Source organism: Lycium barbarum, chromosome 2 (genome assembly GCF_019175385.1).
Source record: "Lycium barbarum isolate Lr01 chromosome 2, ASM1917538v2, whole genome shotgun sequence".
Lineage (NCBI taxonomy): Eukaryota > Viridiplantae > Streptophyta > Magnoliopsida > Solanales > Solanaceae > Lycium > Lycium barbarum.
In genome coordinates this window covers 61,520,840-61,538,916 of record NC_083338.1, presented here as the reverse complement: position 1 = coordinate 61,538,916, position 18,077 = coordinate 61,520,840, and positions in this window count along the sequence as shown.

Here is an 18,077-nt window from a genome sequence, read left to right as displayed (position 1 = left end):
CTACAATTCAAGTGTCTTAGCCTTCCAATACCTTAATCAACATGGAATAGTCATAAAACTCACCTTATATTATGGATGAACAACCCTTGAGTGTAACTTCTCTTCTTGCTCCAAAACCCTAACTGTCACGACCCAACGCCGTAGGCCGTGACTGGTGCCCGACCTAGACACCCGTATACATACCTATCAGATATAGTCAAACTGAAACTACGAACAATACAGAACTTTACAAAGAACTCTGAAGGTTCATAGTGTCATCATATATGTATATTCAGATACCCTGTCTCCTGAGGAGTCACAACTGATCATATCATGAAATAATACGCAAGCCGACAAGGCTGCCATCACATATCAATATCACATGCAAGACGACAAGGCTGCCACTATAGACGAACATCATACCACAGCACATCGTATAGACACAGCTGAACAGAACCCATAAACAAAGACACAGCTGATCAAACCTGTACACAACCCACATATATCTCTACAGACCTCTAAGAGTATCAACAGTAACATATGACGGGACAGGGCCCCGCCATACCCCTGTATAACATATACATATATCTCACAAGATCTGTACTGAAAGTCTAAACTCCGGAACAACGGAGATCTCCAAGATAGCTGAGTAGAAGTCCTATGCCGAAGGGTCACCAAACTGACTATCTGTACCTGCGGGCATGAAACGCAGTCCCCCGAAGAAAGGGGGTCAGTACGGAATATGTACTGAGTATGTAAATTATGAAATTCAGTAAAGAGGATCATAACTGAAACAAAGATTACAAGAAACAAGTATGGCTTTTTAAAACATCAATACACTTGTCTTGTGAAATGAAAGTCATGCATATCAATATCATATATCATATATATAACGTGTCCCGGCCCTCTAGTGAGGGACTCGGTGAATAAAGTCATCATATGCACTCCTGGCCGCCATAACATATCATCATATCATCATATCATCACATCATCATATCATCATATACATATATATAACGTGTCCCGGCCCTCTAGTGAGGGACTCGGTGAACAATGCAGTGAAACTGTGCACGAAAATATGTCCTGGCCCGGGACTCAGTGAAAGATATATTGAGGCATGCACGAGCAGGGTAGTGAGAAACCATATGCAAGTTAAAACACATCTGAGACTCGATAGAATAATCAAAACGAGCTATAATTTGAAAATCAAGGCAATAGTCATACCAAGTACCTTTCGAATATCACTATGGATTATATCAAAATAGAACTTTTGGAATCATATACACGTATCAAGACATAATGAAATAGCTTCTGGGAGTCAAGAACATTAGCCATCCTAGTAGCTCTAAGAATAGGAGCTTTTTTGAAATCATACATATACGTCGTCTGTTTGTTTCATAAAGATCATGCCAAAAGAAAGAAGGGTTAACTTTACATACCTGTCAGCGACTATTCGTGAATCCTTTTTGCCTCGTCGCTCTTTTCGCCTATTTATATAAAAGTAACGTCATCGTTAGTACCATATTTTCTAGTTCACAGTCCATATCCCAATCCTTATAGAACCTATATTTCAGCTTATATATTCTCGTTTAGGTTTCCTATCATCTAAAATTTTAGCGAAAATTTGGCAACACTTCCCCTATATGTTCGCCTATCCCAATTTCCAATTGCTCTCCTGTTGACACAGAAATACCAACAACAATATATGGGTACAATTATATTTCCAATTCCTTCAATTCAACAAGAACAACAACATGTTCATATCAACACAACTTCAAATTTAACTTTCTCATCCCTTCGCCATATAATCCATGATAATCACAACTATAACACAACTTAAAATAAGTTTTCCATGCCTATTTAGAACAGCCCCTACACGGCTCAATTCATCTTTCAACATCAACATCCATAACTTCATTATATATCCACAAACTTATACATGTTAAAATTGCCTCCAAAATGTGTATACAAACAAAAATTAAATCTTTCCTCAATCTTAGGATAATTCACCACAAGGTATATTTCCAACTTGCTAAGATCCGGATAAAACCAATGTCATAACCATGAAATCGATGAAGAAAAATAGCTATACTTAATCTTTGAAATAAGAGAAGAACACTGGTTGCTCTTTGTTGAAATTGGAAGGAAAACGTTGCTACTGCTATGGAAAGAAATAACGTTGTTGCTTCTACAAAATAGGTGCTGCATATACCTTCCTTCAAGAATGAATTCTCTAAGAGGAAATCTAAGTTATCATACAAATTTATGCGAGAATTGAGGTCCGAAAATTTTATGTCGGCAACAAAAAAACTTTAGTATATCTAAAGTTAGGCAACTAGGCACTGCTACTGCTATGGAAAGAAATAACGTTGTTGCTTCTACAAAATAGGTGCTGCATATACCTTCCTTCAAGAATGAATTCTCCAAGAGGAAATCTAAGTTATCATACAAATTTATGCGAGAATTGAGGTCCGAAAATTTTATGTCGGTAAAACAAAACTTTAGTATATCTAAAGTTAGGCAACTAGGCACTAACATACAAATCTAATGCTATGTATATGTGAAGTAGTCTTATTTAATGCTTTAAAGAACTACTTTGACGGTGGAAGTGGTAAACATGTAGAGTAGAGGTTTTAAATATAATATTCCACAATACATACCAACTAATCATATAATTAATTTCTTGATCTCAATTCACTTTAATAACAATTATTTTTAATACACTTTATATACTCATTGTCATGATTATGTGACATAGCACTAGTCCATAGCCCTTTTTGGTGCACACAAAATATTATTCTCAATCACCGTGGTCACACTTTTAAAGTCCTAAATTATTTCGGGACCTCAAACGTCTTTGTACACCGAGCTTGATTTTTCATCATTGAATATGATCAAATTCTCTGGGCTCATGTAAATTTTCTCATGTTGGATGATTAAATATTCTAGTCCCAGAATACGGGATATTACAGTTTGGATCGTATTTTACTCAAATAAATGTTGAACTCGACAAAACTTATTTCCTTCGATTGGTTTAACTTCAAATCCTTACGATACGTGTGTGCCATCACTTTAACCACTTATAAGCTTGGGGGATAACCTCGTGTCCGTTACTAATATAATTTAACTCGCACACTTTCCAATGCCTGTGAATACGGGATGTAACATCCTTCCCCCCTTTAAAACATTCGTCCTCGAATGTTAAACTTGTCCTCATACTTTCTCAAGTGTTCTTTTATTGAATTATGATGTGTTTCACCTGCCTTTTTCATTGGTCGACTCCCTTCAATTTATTATAACGCATTCTAGATCTTTAAGTAATCATTCTCGTAATATTTCCTCTTTCTGTTACTTCTCGAGGTAATTATTCCACGTCGTTTTCTTTACTCTCCTTCTTATTTCGCAGTTGGCTGACAGTTGTTTTGCGAGCTCTTCTGCTGAAATCTTACTCTCTCCCTGGTGCACTTAGTCATAACTTGACTCTTTCTTCTTCTATAAGTTACTCCCTCAAGATGTATCGTTCACTTCATCTTATCTCTTAATCTTTAAATAAGATTTTATGACGCACAGATGCCCCCCGTCGATTTATTAGACTTTACAATTCTTGGAGTATTCCATGCCTTTGGTAACCTGTAGACCCTTCACAGACTCCACGAAATACGAAATTTCCCAAGGTGTAACATTATTTTACTTCAATAACTTTACATTTCGCTGCTGTTATAGTCCATATTCTGGAATCTTCAGCATCATGTATCAATTCTTGGCTTTCTTTTTAAAAGATTTTTAACTGTCACTTTGCTTTTAGCTCTTAATCTTGAGCTTTAGAGCTGGCTATCAAGTAGCGTTGGAGTTCTCTCATATTATAACTTTACATAGCTGCTCTGTGATCTGTCTATTGTTAACTGGTATAATTCTGAAAGAATTTTTCTTGATTTGACATATAAAGTCACTACCATCCAGTAACCAGTAATCCGCTTGTTCTGATCGTCTCGGTTAACCCATTTCGTAATTTCCCTTAACCTAACTTGCAATACTTTTAGGCATATTATCTCATGTCATTCTTTTGTCTTTAATCAGAACGCTTTTTTTTTGTCTCTTTACTCAACTTTTGCTCTTAGTGTTTCTGTCACAATTTATATTGCAATTTTTTTACATGAATATACGAAGGCGTTCAAATCAGCCCGAGAAATATCTTGGCATCATCTCACTAGTCCTTATGCATACCTTACATTCTCCTCTTATATCTTTTAATTGATATTGGGGCTCACTATGGCTTTTGCCCTCAGTATTAATCCAATCTCGGTATTTTGGTTCAAACCATCTTACACCTTTCCCTAATGTATCAAAAATATCATAACCACATTGTTATTATTGAATCCTTACTCTTCTTATCAAGTACTCACTTGGTCTCGTTCTTAGCATACAGACATCCGTAGGTCGCATAACTATTCTTGTACAACTCGTATAAAGTATGTCCAATCTTAGTTGTAGTCCTTCCTCCTACTGGTTCATTCTGCCTTACATATTTCGTCTGTACCAAAGTTCGCTTGTAGCCTTATCTCATCATACTCATTTCCCTTCTTTATTTACCCTTTGATTCTCTCATATCCTACTATATAACTTTTCTATCTCTCCCCCTTGCCACTTATAAGTCGCAACATCATTAGCGCACAACCTTATTGCCAAATCTTAATCTCAATTCTAGTATAGTGTTGGTATCCCTTATAATATTTCTTAAGTTACTTGTTAACATTCTTCTGTCGTACTTTTTTTTCCACCCACTTGTAATGCCACATCATTCCGGATCTTTCCAGATTCTTCTCCGCACCATCTTAGATATCACCTTGTCTTCTATCCATTCATTGCTGGCTATCAGAGCTTATTAACTTGTTTCAGCAAGGGGTCTCACTTTAGATTTACGCATCCATATCAAATATATCTCAGTGTCTATTGTTTCTATCTTGCACCTGCATTTCTCTCACTCGCTTCCCCCCTTTAGGGTGTACTTATACAATCATCTATGTATATTCTGCTCTATGTCCCCATTTTCAATCTCATATATTCTGACTCTTTTCCAATTCACTTGGTATACTGTACCATATCCATGTCCGTTTTTAGTAATTTATAACTTTGATTATCCTCGTACAAGACCTTAACAAAATCACGAAGCTACGCAAGCTTTTCTTTATATAGTATAAAATCTCATCTGGTAATCTATACTTGAGTAATGCGACCAATGTAGCAACTCATGGCCACATTCTACTCACTCCAATCAATAATTAATTAGTACTTGTAGTCATTCCAAATTCTCAATTAGGTAGCACCTATATTCTGATGATAAGTGTCCAAGATTCTTTCGTAACATTATCTTTATCCCAACCTATATCATCTGTTTCCTTTGATAAATTTACAATACATCATTTGCTCCTCAAGCCTACCGCCTTAGTCCTTTAAGGATTCCACTATTTCCGAGGTGAAGTTATATACACGTAGTACTTCTTTATGCCTTATGCTCTTTTTACCCTTGTTGTGTGCTCAGTGCATACAAGTTTAATATCTTCTCATTTACTCACAATATATTACTATCGTTTTCAAATGTATCATTAACATTTTCTTCTCAATTCTTCATTTACATGTCATTAGTATGACACATAATGTACTGCAGTGTTGTACACTTTAATATGTATCAGCGTATAACTACAAAAATAAAAGTTATTAACAAACGTTGTCTAATTTGTCATATTATACAATTAAATTTACTAACAACTCTTCATCCCTTTCGCACAATACTAAACTAATCCTAATTCACTATTGTCAACATAAAACACATTATGTATATGATGTTATCACCACAGCGTGTGCCGATCATAATTGTATGTATTATACCCCTTTCAATTCTACACTGTCCATTGTACAGTTACAAATTGTAATGTATATACTATTTACACGCTGATTTCCCACACATCAATATCCACAATCTTCATTAAATTCTGCCGACCAATACATATTGTGCTGTACCAAGCCATACTTCGCCACACTACACGTGTAGTTCTATGTAATCCACACATACTGCTAGCGTATCATTATTCCAATGCACTATATTTACACATTGTATTACTCCATTCATCACTACATACACAACGCCTGTTAGTAACTCATTTGTCATACTACTTCCTTTATGTAACACGTACCAATTCTGCATACAGTGTGACCTTTAAAGTTTCATCACATATGCCACATCATATGTCCAAATAATAACCACAACACCAAACATATATTTCATGTAAGCTCAGTCACAAACTCTAGTTATCGCATCACTTTACATGACACGTATAAAACATTTACTTCTTAAAGTACACTGTATCTAACAATGTCTCATTCATGCGTAGTAATTCCATTGTCCATGATATCACAATCATTCAAACAGTCATTATTAACAAGCACCACCATGCATTCCGTCACACATGTTATACGTTATCAGTCTATCCTTTTCACTCCTCCAATGTTAATTATTCTCTAATCGCTCTACACCAATCACATTATATTGCTTTATACTTAACCAACGTCTATCATGTGTTTACCAATTCATTTACTACTTCACATGCATAGTTCATATCTATGCACATCGTGTAAAAAAAAAACGTAAACATGCATTTTTTTTATGCATCGACTTTCTAATTGCTATCACTGTCAATTCAGTAATTAAGCCGTACTCGTAACTTAGTCAAATCCTATCATTACTATTGATGCGACCCTTCAAGACATATTACAAACTTATATCTCATTCTCTTTTTATTTCTAGGAAAATTTTGGCAGAGTTTCCTCTGTACTTCTTACTGTCCCAAAATCTGCACGCAGGAAATACCAACAATGCCTCACAGGGCCAACATATATACATATATATCATGTCGTATCATAGCCACACAGGGCTCCCAACTTCGAGTAAAAGGTATAAAGGTGTTGGAACTTACCTCATCTATTACACCTCGAGGCGTACCTGATCCTTTAACGATCTGTCCTGTTGTATCTTTCTATCTACTTTCTCTTTCGTTTTTCAACTTTACATTTCAATCATATTTCCATATTCTTACCTTATCCGACATACCCTTTTCGCACCATTGCTTACCTGCATACTGTGTAGCTGCCATTATCATCGGTCGCTTTCTTCTGTCGATGTCGTTCTTCAGCTGAAATAAAAGGTTAGTATGAGGGATTTCATTTCCTATGACTGGGCTCTATCGCACGATCTTAGATTTGAAAGAAAGGTAACATCCTAAATGTCATGTAGCTTCCTGTTTATAGATGTGGTGCACAACACACCGATAAACAAGACTCTACTAGACACGGTCTGTAGACACTCCGAGGACGAACTGCTTGATACCACTTTTGTCACGACCCAACCCCGTAGGCCGTGACTGGTGCCCGACCTGGACACCCGTATACATACCTATCAGATATAGTCAAACTGAAACTATGAACAATACGGAACTTTACAAAGAACTCTAAAGGTTCATAGCGTCATCATATATGTGGGTTGTGTACAGGTTTGATTAGCTGTGTCTTTGTTTATGGGTTCTGTTCAGCTGTGTCTATACGATGTGTTGTGGTATGATGTTCGTCTATAGTGGCAGCCTTGTCGGCTTGCATCTGATATTGATATGTGATGGCAGCCTTGTCGGCTTGCGTATTATTTCATGATATGATCAGTTGTGACTCCCCAGGAGACAGTGTATCTGAATATACATATATGATGACGCTATGAACCTTCAGAGTTCTTTTTAAAGTTCCGTATTGTTCGTAGTTTCAGTTTGACTATATCTGATAGGTATGTATACGGGTGTCCAGGTCGGGCACTAGTCACGGCCTACGGGGTTGGGTCGTGACACTTACTCACTTCCCTTGGGTTTTCTTGATGTAGATGAACTTTTTGCTAGGTTTCATACACTTGTTTTCATGGATTTGGTGTAGTTGATCATGGTTTTTCCCTTGAATTCTTGAAAATGAAGTTTTTGGAACCTTCTAGAGATCTTGAGAGATGAAGAAGTGTGTGGGAAATGAAATTAATGAAGTGGGCTCACATTTATATAATTAGAACTCAGCCCGTCGAGACTTCCACGAACATTTTCAAGGTCCGTGGAACATGGTATGGTTCGTGGAACAGGTCGTGGTTCACCACCAGAAGACCACCATCTCTGCTGGGTATTCCACGAACCAGTATACGGTCCGTGGAAGGTTCCACGGTCCGTGAAACATGGCTGTGGAACTCACAGTTTTTTGCGAAGTTGTTCTCGTCGTTTCGTTCAGTAAAAAGGTCATAACTCTTCATCCCGATATCGTGTGAGGGCCCACGACCTATGGCTGGAAAGATCATTCAATTATATACAACTTTCATTCTTTGTGTTTTTCCATGTTCCAAATTTATAATGGCGTTTTTGCCACTCTAATTCAGATCATCCGAAAATGTTTCTTTAAATCGCCCTTTTGGATGGCTTATGCCCATATTTGGCTTATGGGTCCTTCTTAGGACTTACTCAACTTTCCATGTACTACTCCTTTATATCTTCATATGTCCTTTATAAAACTCCGGCATGTGGGCCCCACTTAGCTTACAGCAACGAGGGCTTTTCGGCAAATGACATATGAACCAATTCAACCCATATGGTCTCCAAATGTCATATGTATACCATTATTACACTCTTATAATATAACCTTTCTCCTTAATCCTCGCATAACTTTGATCTTCCTCAGGCCCATACTAAGCTGGCTACGACCTTGGTAGCGCGAAATTTTCCAAGGTGTAACACTCTTCCCCCCTTTTGGAACATTCGTCCTCGAATGTTAAACAGTCGGGAATCCTATGAAAATTTCGCCAGAGTTTCTCTTGTAATATGGAACTACCGTACTGTCACAATAACCCATAATAACATTGCCTCACAGGGCTACAATACAATATCAATATATTTATGGCCACACATAAATAAAAGCATGAAAAGTAAGCATACGTACCCCATAATGTTGGTGTTTCATCATGAATCTCTCCTGGGGGTTAGAATAAGTGCGAGTACTTGGATTTCATACTATCCTCTGCTTCCCACGTCATTTCTTCTCGGTTGTTGTTTCGCCCCAACACTTTGACTGAAGCTACTTCCTTATTTCGAAGTCTTTGTACTTGCCAGTCTAATATGGCAAGGGGCTCTTCTTCATATGCTAGCTTTTCTGTCACCCGAACGTCATCTATTGGAACAATCCTCGTAGGGTCTCCAATACACTTACGGAGCATCGAGACATGAAAGAATAGGTGAACTGATTCAAGCTCTGAAGGCAAGTCTAATTTGTAAGCTACAGGTCCAATGTATCTAGGAATTAACTTCCCTTTCTTGCCGAATCTCATCACCCCTTTCATTGGCGAAACTTTCAAAAATACCCAATCATCAACTAAAATTCCAAGTCTCGCCGGCGGTTATCCGCATAAGACTTTTGGCGACTTTGGGTTGTCAACAATCGATCTCGGATCGCTTTGATATTTCTACCGCTTGCTGAATCAATTCAGGGCCTATCAACTGTACTTCTCCTATTTCAAACCATCCAATTGGAGACCTACACTTCCTTCCATATAAAGCTTCATATGGAGCCATTTGAATACTAGAATGATAGCTATTGTTGTATGAAAACTCAATAAGGGGTAGGTGATCATCCCAACTACCACTGAAATCTAGCACACATGCTCGTAGCATATCTTCCAAGGTCTGAATTGTACGCTCGGCTTGTCCATCAGTCTGCGGATGAAATGTCGTGCTAAGTTTCACTTGGGTACCTAGACCATCTTGAAAAGACTTCTAGAACTTGGCTGTAAACTGTGCTCCTCTATCTATGATAATGGATTTTGGAATACCATGGAGTCGCACAATCTCCTTGAGATACAATCTTGCATAATCTTCAGCCGAGTATGTGTTATATCCCGTATTTTTGTACATTCGGCTATTTAAAGACAATCGCAATAAGTTAAGGGCAAGGCTATTTTCCGGTTTTGTCTTAATGCACAAGTTGCTTATAAATATTATTGGTGTGGAATGGTAAGGACAAAGTTGGAATTAGGAATTTATTAATTCATGAGTCACAAAAGCTACAAGTTGTTTATTAGTGGTATGGAAATATTGAGAACGGCTAGGGGTAAAAAGGAAAAAATTCAAAGAGGGTTCATGATAAGGCCACCTATGGCCATGTGGGTCCCACCCATGGCTTGGCCAATTAACTCAAGCCATGAGTGGGGGCATGTGTCCACTTGGTATTAGTAGAAGCCATGTATATATATATAGACAATTGATGACAAGATATGATATATTCATCTTTTTAAATCAAGAAGCTTGGAGAAACTTCAAGGAAAAAAATAGAACCATATTCGGCCATGGCTAGCCGAATTTGAGGTCACAAAAATTGATCAAGAAAAATAATTTTCGTCTAGCATTTCAACCAATTGGAGGGATCTTATTAACGTGAAGTAGTTGTTGAAGCAATCAAACCATTCATTTGTGCAATTTACAACTCTAGCTAAGTAAGAAGATAAGTGAAAAAAGGTAAGGTTTAATCTTCTCTTTCGTGTGTCATGGATGATTTGTGCATGTTGTAGTGTGTGGAAATGGATGAAATTCATGAAATTATGTGTGTTGAGTTGTAGTCGTGTAGGTGTTTGTGTTGTGTAGAAGGGATGAATTAATTTTACTTAGCATTTTAGTTGTTGCGGTTGTGGATTCTATGATTCAAATGGAGGCTTAATGGTTCAAGTTGGCGTTGCAAATTGTTTGTGGGTTGTTGTAGGAATTAATGTGATTTTAATATGGTTTCTTGCAATTATGAGAATGAAGTTGCTAATGTGTAGATTGTGGTGTAGTTCATGAATTTGGAAGATTGCGGATTGTGTTGTTGTGGGTAATTTGAACATAAATGAAATGCCGTCAAATTGTGTAGAAATGGTTACCAACGTTAGAATGCGTTCTGAATTAATCGTTGAAGTTGTTAATGTGGTTGTTGGTGTTGTTGTTGATGATTTAGCCGAGTTGAATCCTCGGGGTTGGTTGAATTTATAGGGGAAATGCTGCCAAAATTTCTGTAAATAAAGTGTTAGTTTAGGATTGGACTCTTAAGTATCTATAGCTAATGTTTGGTATCCAGTAACGTTGTTGTAGATCTTGCGAAAGCCGAGACTTAAGTTCGGATTAGCTTAAGAAGCGGGCAAGGTATGTAAGGCTTACCCTTTCTTTCTTTTGACATGTCCTAGAGCTAAATAAGGTATGACGTGCACCTTGGGGTAACTCTATTCTTTAATTCCGAGCTTGTTTACGATTCCTATTCACTTCTTGACACGAGCATACTTGGTATAGTCGAGCCTATTGTATGATTGAATAACGAGTAAAACATAAAGAGTTCCTGTTCTTAAAAGAGTTCTATAAGGATTAATGTCCCTAGCTTTCATAGGCGGTCTCAGATTGCTTTGAAACGTTCGTAGAGGTTTCTGTAAAGCATAATGTCCATAACTTTCTTATGCTAACTCGGATTGACTCGAAACGTGTTTATGATCTTCAAGTGTCGATTAGTGTACCTACCTATCGAGTCTTAAAAATTGATTTATTTGCATATAGTTTCTCACTACTCCGCTCGTGCATGCCTCAATATGTCTTTCACTGAGCCCGGGCCAGGATATGTTATCGAGCACAGTTTCACTGCATTGTTCACCGAGTCCCTCAAAAGAGGGCCGGGACACGTTATATGTATATACACTTTGGAGTATGATGTGTTTTGGAGTATTATGTGTTCTGGAGTATGGTGTGTTACGGAGTTATTCCCTATTCAGGAGTATGATGTGTTATGGCGCCAATGACGGGGTGGCGACCATGTTTGGTCCACCGAGTCCCATACTGGGCCGGATAGGACATATCCCATTAACATGCATGATTTGTGTTTTAAAGGCAAGCATTTTGACATTCTGGATAGTGTACTTGCTTTCTATATTTCTTGTTCCGATTATGACTCTGTTTACATACTCAGTACATATCCCGTACTGACCCCCGCTCTTCGGGGGCTGCGTTTCATGCCCGCAGGTACAGATGCTCGTTGCAGTGACCCGTCAGCTTAGGACATCCATTCTGCTACTTTGAAGTGCTCCCTTGTTCCGGAGCCTATACTTTTGGTACATATCCTTTTGCTGTATATATATATGTCTAATTAGGGTACGGTGGGGCCCTGTCCCGCCATATGACACTATTGTTACTCTTAGAGGCCTGCAGACATGTATGTGGGTCATGGGTGATCATCGTTCAGTTATGTTAGTGTGGATTACGTTTTGGCAATTTCCTGCATTACGATAGCCTGACCGGCTTGTGTGTGATATCATATGTGACAGTTTGTATAGCATTTTGTATTGTACTACAAAAGCCCTTAATATGCTAAACGCAAGTATGATAAGTGTTCATCTGGTTGAGTCGTGTCAGTACAGGTTGAACGATGGATAAAGTGCTATGGGGTGCTCGGTAGTTAATACTGGGTACCTGTCATGGCCCTCTGGTTGGGTCGTGACAGAAGTTGTATCAGAGCGGTTCATCCTTGGAATGTCTACAGGTCGTGTCTAGTAGAGTCTTGTTTATCGGTGTGTGGTGCACCACATCTATAAACAGGAAGCTACGGGACATTTAGGGTGTTATCTTTCCTTCTTACTCTAGATCTTGCGATAGAGCTGTATTATTAGGATGGTTCCTCTCTAATAAATTTTTATGTTTACAGCGATGCCTTCGAAGAAAGCGACCGCGGCCCAGAAGGGAAAATCAGCAGCAGGGGACACTAGCCAGCCTAGGAGAGTTACTAGGGCCCGCGCCCAGATCATGCCCGAGGTTGTGCCCCAGTCTGCGAGTTCTGCGACAACGCCATTTCCAGAGGAACCTAGGGCAGCGACAACTCTAGGTTAGAGGGCGGCTCCACCGCCAGTTCCTGAGGTCCCAGCACCTGAGCCTCCAGCTCCTCAGCCAGGGGCAGAGGATAGAGCTATGAGAGACGCAGTACAGTTACTTACTAGACTAGTAGCAGGGCAGGCTCGCAGGCCTGGGTCAAGAGATGATTATGCAGATAGATATGACAATTTAAGGGTTCATGACTTCTTGACTTGTAATCCTCCGGAGTTCTACGGGTCAAAGCCCGAGGAGGATCCCCAGGAGTTTATTCGACAAATGCAACGTGCGCTGAGGCTAATCAAAGCCTCTGAGACAGAGTCTGTCGAGATGGCTTCATACCTGTTGCGTGATGTGGCTGTTAATTGGTATGAGTCCTGGGAGTTGTCTAGGGGCGAAGATGCTCCCCCGGCGGTGTGGGCTGAATTTACAGAGGCCTTTCTCGGTCACTTTCTTCTTCCCGAGGCGCGGCGAGCTAGGGTTGACAGATTCCTACAGTTGAGACAGAGGGGCAGAAGCGTTCGGGAGTACAGCCTAGAGTTTGACTCTTTGGCTAGATATGCACTCACTATTGTGGCTAATATGACTGATAGGATGCATCGATATGTGATGGGGTTGGATCGTTATCTGGTTGATAACTGCATGGCAGTGGCTTCCCAACCAGGGATGGACATCGCTCGGGTACAGGCATATGCGCAAGGAATGGAGGATCGACACAGGGTGCACCAGCCCGATAGAGATCGTGACAGGGGCCAGCCCAAGAGGGCTAGATCAGCTAGTTATTCCGAGGAGTTTCGAGGCCGGAAGCCTCAACAGCAGACTAGACATCCTTCTGAGTCAGCACGGAGTGGACCCCCACGGTTTACTAGTAAGAGACTTGATAGCGTAGGATATTCAGGGGCTGGTCAGAGCTCCAGGGCTACGGGTTCGCAGTCAAGCAGAGGGTTCAGTCAGATGAGGCCACCCATGCCTCGGTGTTCTCACTGTGGGAGGCCTCACACAGGGGAGTGTTACCGTGCTACGGGTGCCTATTTTTCTTATGGCTATCAGGGCCATGTTACGAGGGAGTGCCCATTTAAGGGTAGTCCAGGTGGTTCAGCCCAGCCCACTGGGTCAGTTGCTGGTTCATCTTCCTCTTCTGTAGCAATGCGCCCTACGGAGTGGGGTATGCTGACACGAGCAGGCTGCGTGTAATATCCCGTATTTTGTACATTCGGAAATTTCAAGGTAGTCGTGGTAAGTAAGGGAATGACCATCTTCCAAAATTATTTCAATGTATACGTTGGTTATAAATATTATTTATGAACATCGGTAGTATGGAAATGTTGAGAAAGGTTAAGGGTAGAAAGGGAAATTCACAAAAGGGGTCATGGAAACAATGTGGAAGGCTAGGGGCGAAATGGTAATATTAAGGAAAGTCGAGGGGAAAAACGGAAATTTCACAAAAGGAGTTCATGAAGGTTCCAAAAAGGGCATATTGGCCATGTGATGGAAATATATGGGCCAAAGTGTACATGGCAAGACTAGGAGTCATCTTTTATTTTTAAGGAAATTTCAAGAAAAAGAAAGAAAAATCTAGAGAAAAAAAGAAGGAAGAAGGGGCATGTGCCCCTCACATGCTTGTAAAGCCTATATATATATATATATATGAGGGAGGTGGTCATATTAATTGAAGAAATGGAACAAAAAAAAAAAGAGCAAGAAGGAGAAGCATTCGGCCACCATGGCCAAAATTAAGGCCAAGGAAGTTGATGAAGAAAAATTATTTTCTCTTGGTATTCCCACTAATTTGAAGGCCCTAATTAACATAGGATGGTTGTTGGATGAAGCAAGCCATTTATTGGTGCAATTCACAACCCTAGCCAAGTTGAGGAACTAGAAGGGTAAGGTAAGGTTTAACCCTCTTTCCTATGTTGTAGATGGTCTATGCATGTTGTTGAGTGTTATAGTATGAAGAAATTCATGAAATTCATGAAATATGCATATGTATGGTGTTGGCCGGATGGAGTGGTTATTTGTGTAGAAATGATGAATTAATTTTATTTAGTAGTTTGATTGTTGCGTTGTGAATTCCATGCTATGAAATGAATGAAAACCATGAAATCTTACATGTTGGTGTGGAACCGTGTGGGGTGTGTTGTGGCCGTGAGTGTGTAGTGTGTATGGCCGTGTATAATTGTTGTTATTGTGTGGATTCTATGTTGCTAATAAAAGCTTAATGATCTTAATAAAGTTATAGTAGATGGAGACTTGTTTGAGAAGTTTATGTAAATTTAATATGATGTTCTTGCATGCATGGAAGGTAATGTTGTTAGTGTGGTGTTGTTAATAGGATGTTGCTAGTATGAAGTTCATGAATTTGGAAGGAAAGGAAATGTGTTGTTATTGTTTTTTTATTGGAGTTGGAAGGTGTTGGATGGAGTAGTATGTTGATTGAATCGTTGTGAAAGTTATGTGAATTGAATTGATTGTTGAAGTGTTGCTAGATTAATCGTTGGTATTGTTGTTGATAGTTTGGCCGGGTTGAATTCCCGGATTGTTGTTGATTAAAATTTGGCCGAGTTAGAATCTCAGGGATGGTGTATTTACAGGGGAGGTGCTTCCGAAATTTCGGTAGACCATAAGTGAATGAACTTGAAAGGTTAAGACAAGTATATGTCGATGACTCTAACGATAATGTCAATCTTCTTGCATGTAGACTAACAAGTTGGACGAATAAGCGTAGCTAGTAAGGCGCGGCACAGGTATGTTAAGGCTCGTCCCTCTTCTTTCAAGGCATGATCCGATGTTATGATTTCATAAGCGTTTCCATATTTTCCTTGCTTTCAAGGGTTAGTTGCTTATGACTCTAAGGTATAACTCTTTTCCTAATAACCCGTAAAGGTTTTCTAAAATGTCTATACTTTTCCAAAATAAAGGTTATGGTTTTGTAAGCTTTTATGACAAAAACAATGGATATGTTTTACGACGATATTGATGATATTAAGGATGAGAATATTTTTAAGAAGACCATGACAAGAATGATTTTTCAAAAATGACTTCTGAAATGATCGTAGAAAGTTCTGTAATTTAAATGCTCATAACTATCTTATACTAAATCGGATTGACCCGAAACTTGTTTTTGAGTCTTCAGAGTCGGTTTACGTATGCTGTTATTCATTGCTCGTCTCGCCTTATGATAATTGTTCCTTCAAGGTGAGACACGACGATCCTGATTATTCCATAATGTAATCGGAGGTTACCGACCTTACGTCACTCCGATGGATATATGACTTTCTTGGGCTCTCATGCATGCTGTATAGATGATATACGTTTATATGTATATGTATATGTATATGTATATGTATATGTATATGTATATGTATATGTATATGGGGAAGTACGGGGAAGGTCAGAGCGTTATATACGCGTAGCCACCTGATCAGTTGGAGTATGATATCGTCCCGGACGCGGGGCATATGTGGTTAAATGGATCGGCTGCCGACGCCTCGGCAATATGATAAGAACTATTTCTATATTATATGATATATGTATATGTATATGTATATGGGGAAGATGTGAAAAAGGGCATTATATACGCGTATCCACCTGATCAGTTGGTATTATATGACATGATATCATCCCGGACGCGGGATGCCAGGCCGTGGCACATATGTGGTTAAATGGATCGAAGCCGACGCCTCGGCAATATGATATGTTCTATTTTCTATATATATGAAAAAGAAATGTTTTTATAGAAAGTAAAGTATGATTTGTATATGGATCGGGCTGCACGTTCCGCAGCATTAAGCATGCATGGCACCCGCCCTCAGAGGCACTCACACGTACCGGTTACTCTCTTATCTTATGATATGTTCTATATTTCCATACAGTTAATATTCATATGTTTCATCTCTTACTGTGTTATTATTCATGCCTTACATACTCAGTACATTGCTCGTACTGACCCCTCTTCTTCGGGGGCTGCGTTTCATGCCGCGCAGGTACACCCAGACGAGCAGAAGCTAGTATAGAAGATGTTCCAGCGAAGTTGGCGAGCTCCATTTGGCCCTGGAGTGTAGCCGTGTCAGCGTACTATGTTATGATGTCTTGTTCGAAGTTAGAGACTTTGCAGACAGAGTTATGGTTATTGTTTGTCAATTCAGTAAGCGGCTTCACCAGCCGATGTGTCATTCGTGTTATGATATAAGTCTCATATAATTACAGATTTTGTTTTGAATTAAGTACAAAGAAAAGAAAAATTCTGAAAGCTTTACTATATTTTTCATTTCTTATTGAGGTAAGAGTCTAAGGAGATTAAGTATGTAATAAGAGTCAGCGGGTTCGTTCGGCTCTGAATATGGGGTCGGGTGCCTATCACACCCTAGTAAGGTTAGGGTGTGATACTGCGGTAGAGGTCGTGGCGGAGCTCCTGGTTCTAGCGGTCCTTCGAACGGCATATATGCCTTGGCCAGCCGACAGGACCAGGAGGCATCACCAAACGTGGTTACAGGTATATTATTGATCTTCTCCCGAGATGTATATGCATTGATAGATCCAGGCTCTACTTTATCATATATTTCCCCCCTGGTAGCTAGTAGAATTGGGATAAAACCTGAACCGATAGAACCGTTCGAGGTAGCTACACCGGTAGGATATTCCGTTATAGCAAGACGAGTATATAGAAATTGTTCCGTAGATATATGTGGCCGTTGCACCAAAGTGGATCTGATAGAGCTGGATATGACTGAATTTGATGTTATTATGTGAATGGACTGGTTGGCTTCTTGTTATGCCAATGTTGACTGTCAGAAGAAAGTAGTTCGCTTCCAGTTTCCAGGAGAATCCATTTTAGAGTGGACGGGAAGTACAACATCGCCGAGGGGTAAGTTTATTTCATACCTCAAGTCCAGAAAGATGATTAAGAAGGGGTATATTTATCACCTGGTTCGTGTGCATGACACAAAAACAGAGGTGCCCACTCTTCAGTCGGTCCCGGCAGTGAATGAATTTCCGGATGTATTTCCAGACGAGCTTCCAGGTCTTCCATCTGAGCAGGAGATAGAGTTCACGATAGATGTGCTGCCAGATACTCAGCCTATATCTATTCCTCCCTACAGAATGGCACCTGCAGAACTAAAAGAATTGAAGGAGCAACTGAGGGATTTGTTAGATAAAGGCTTC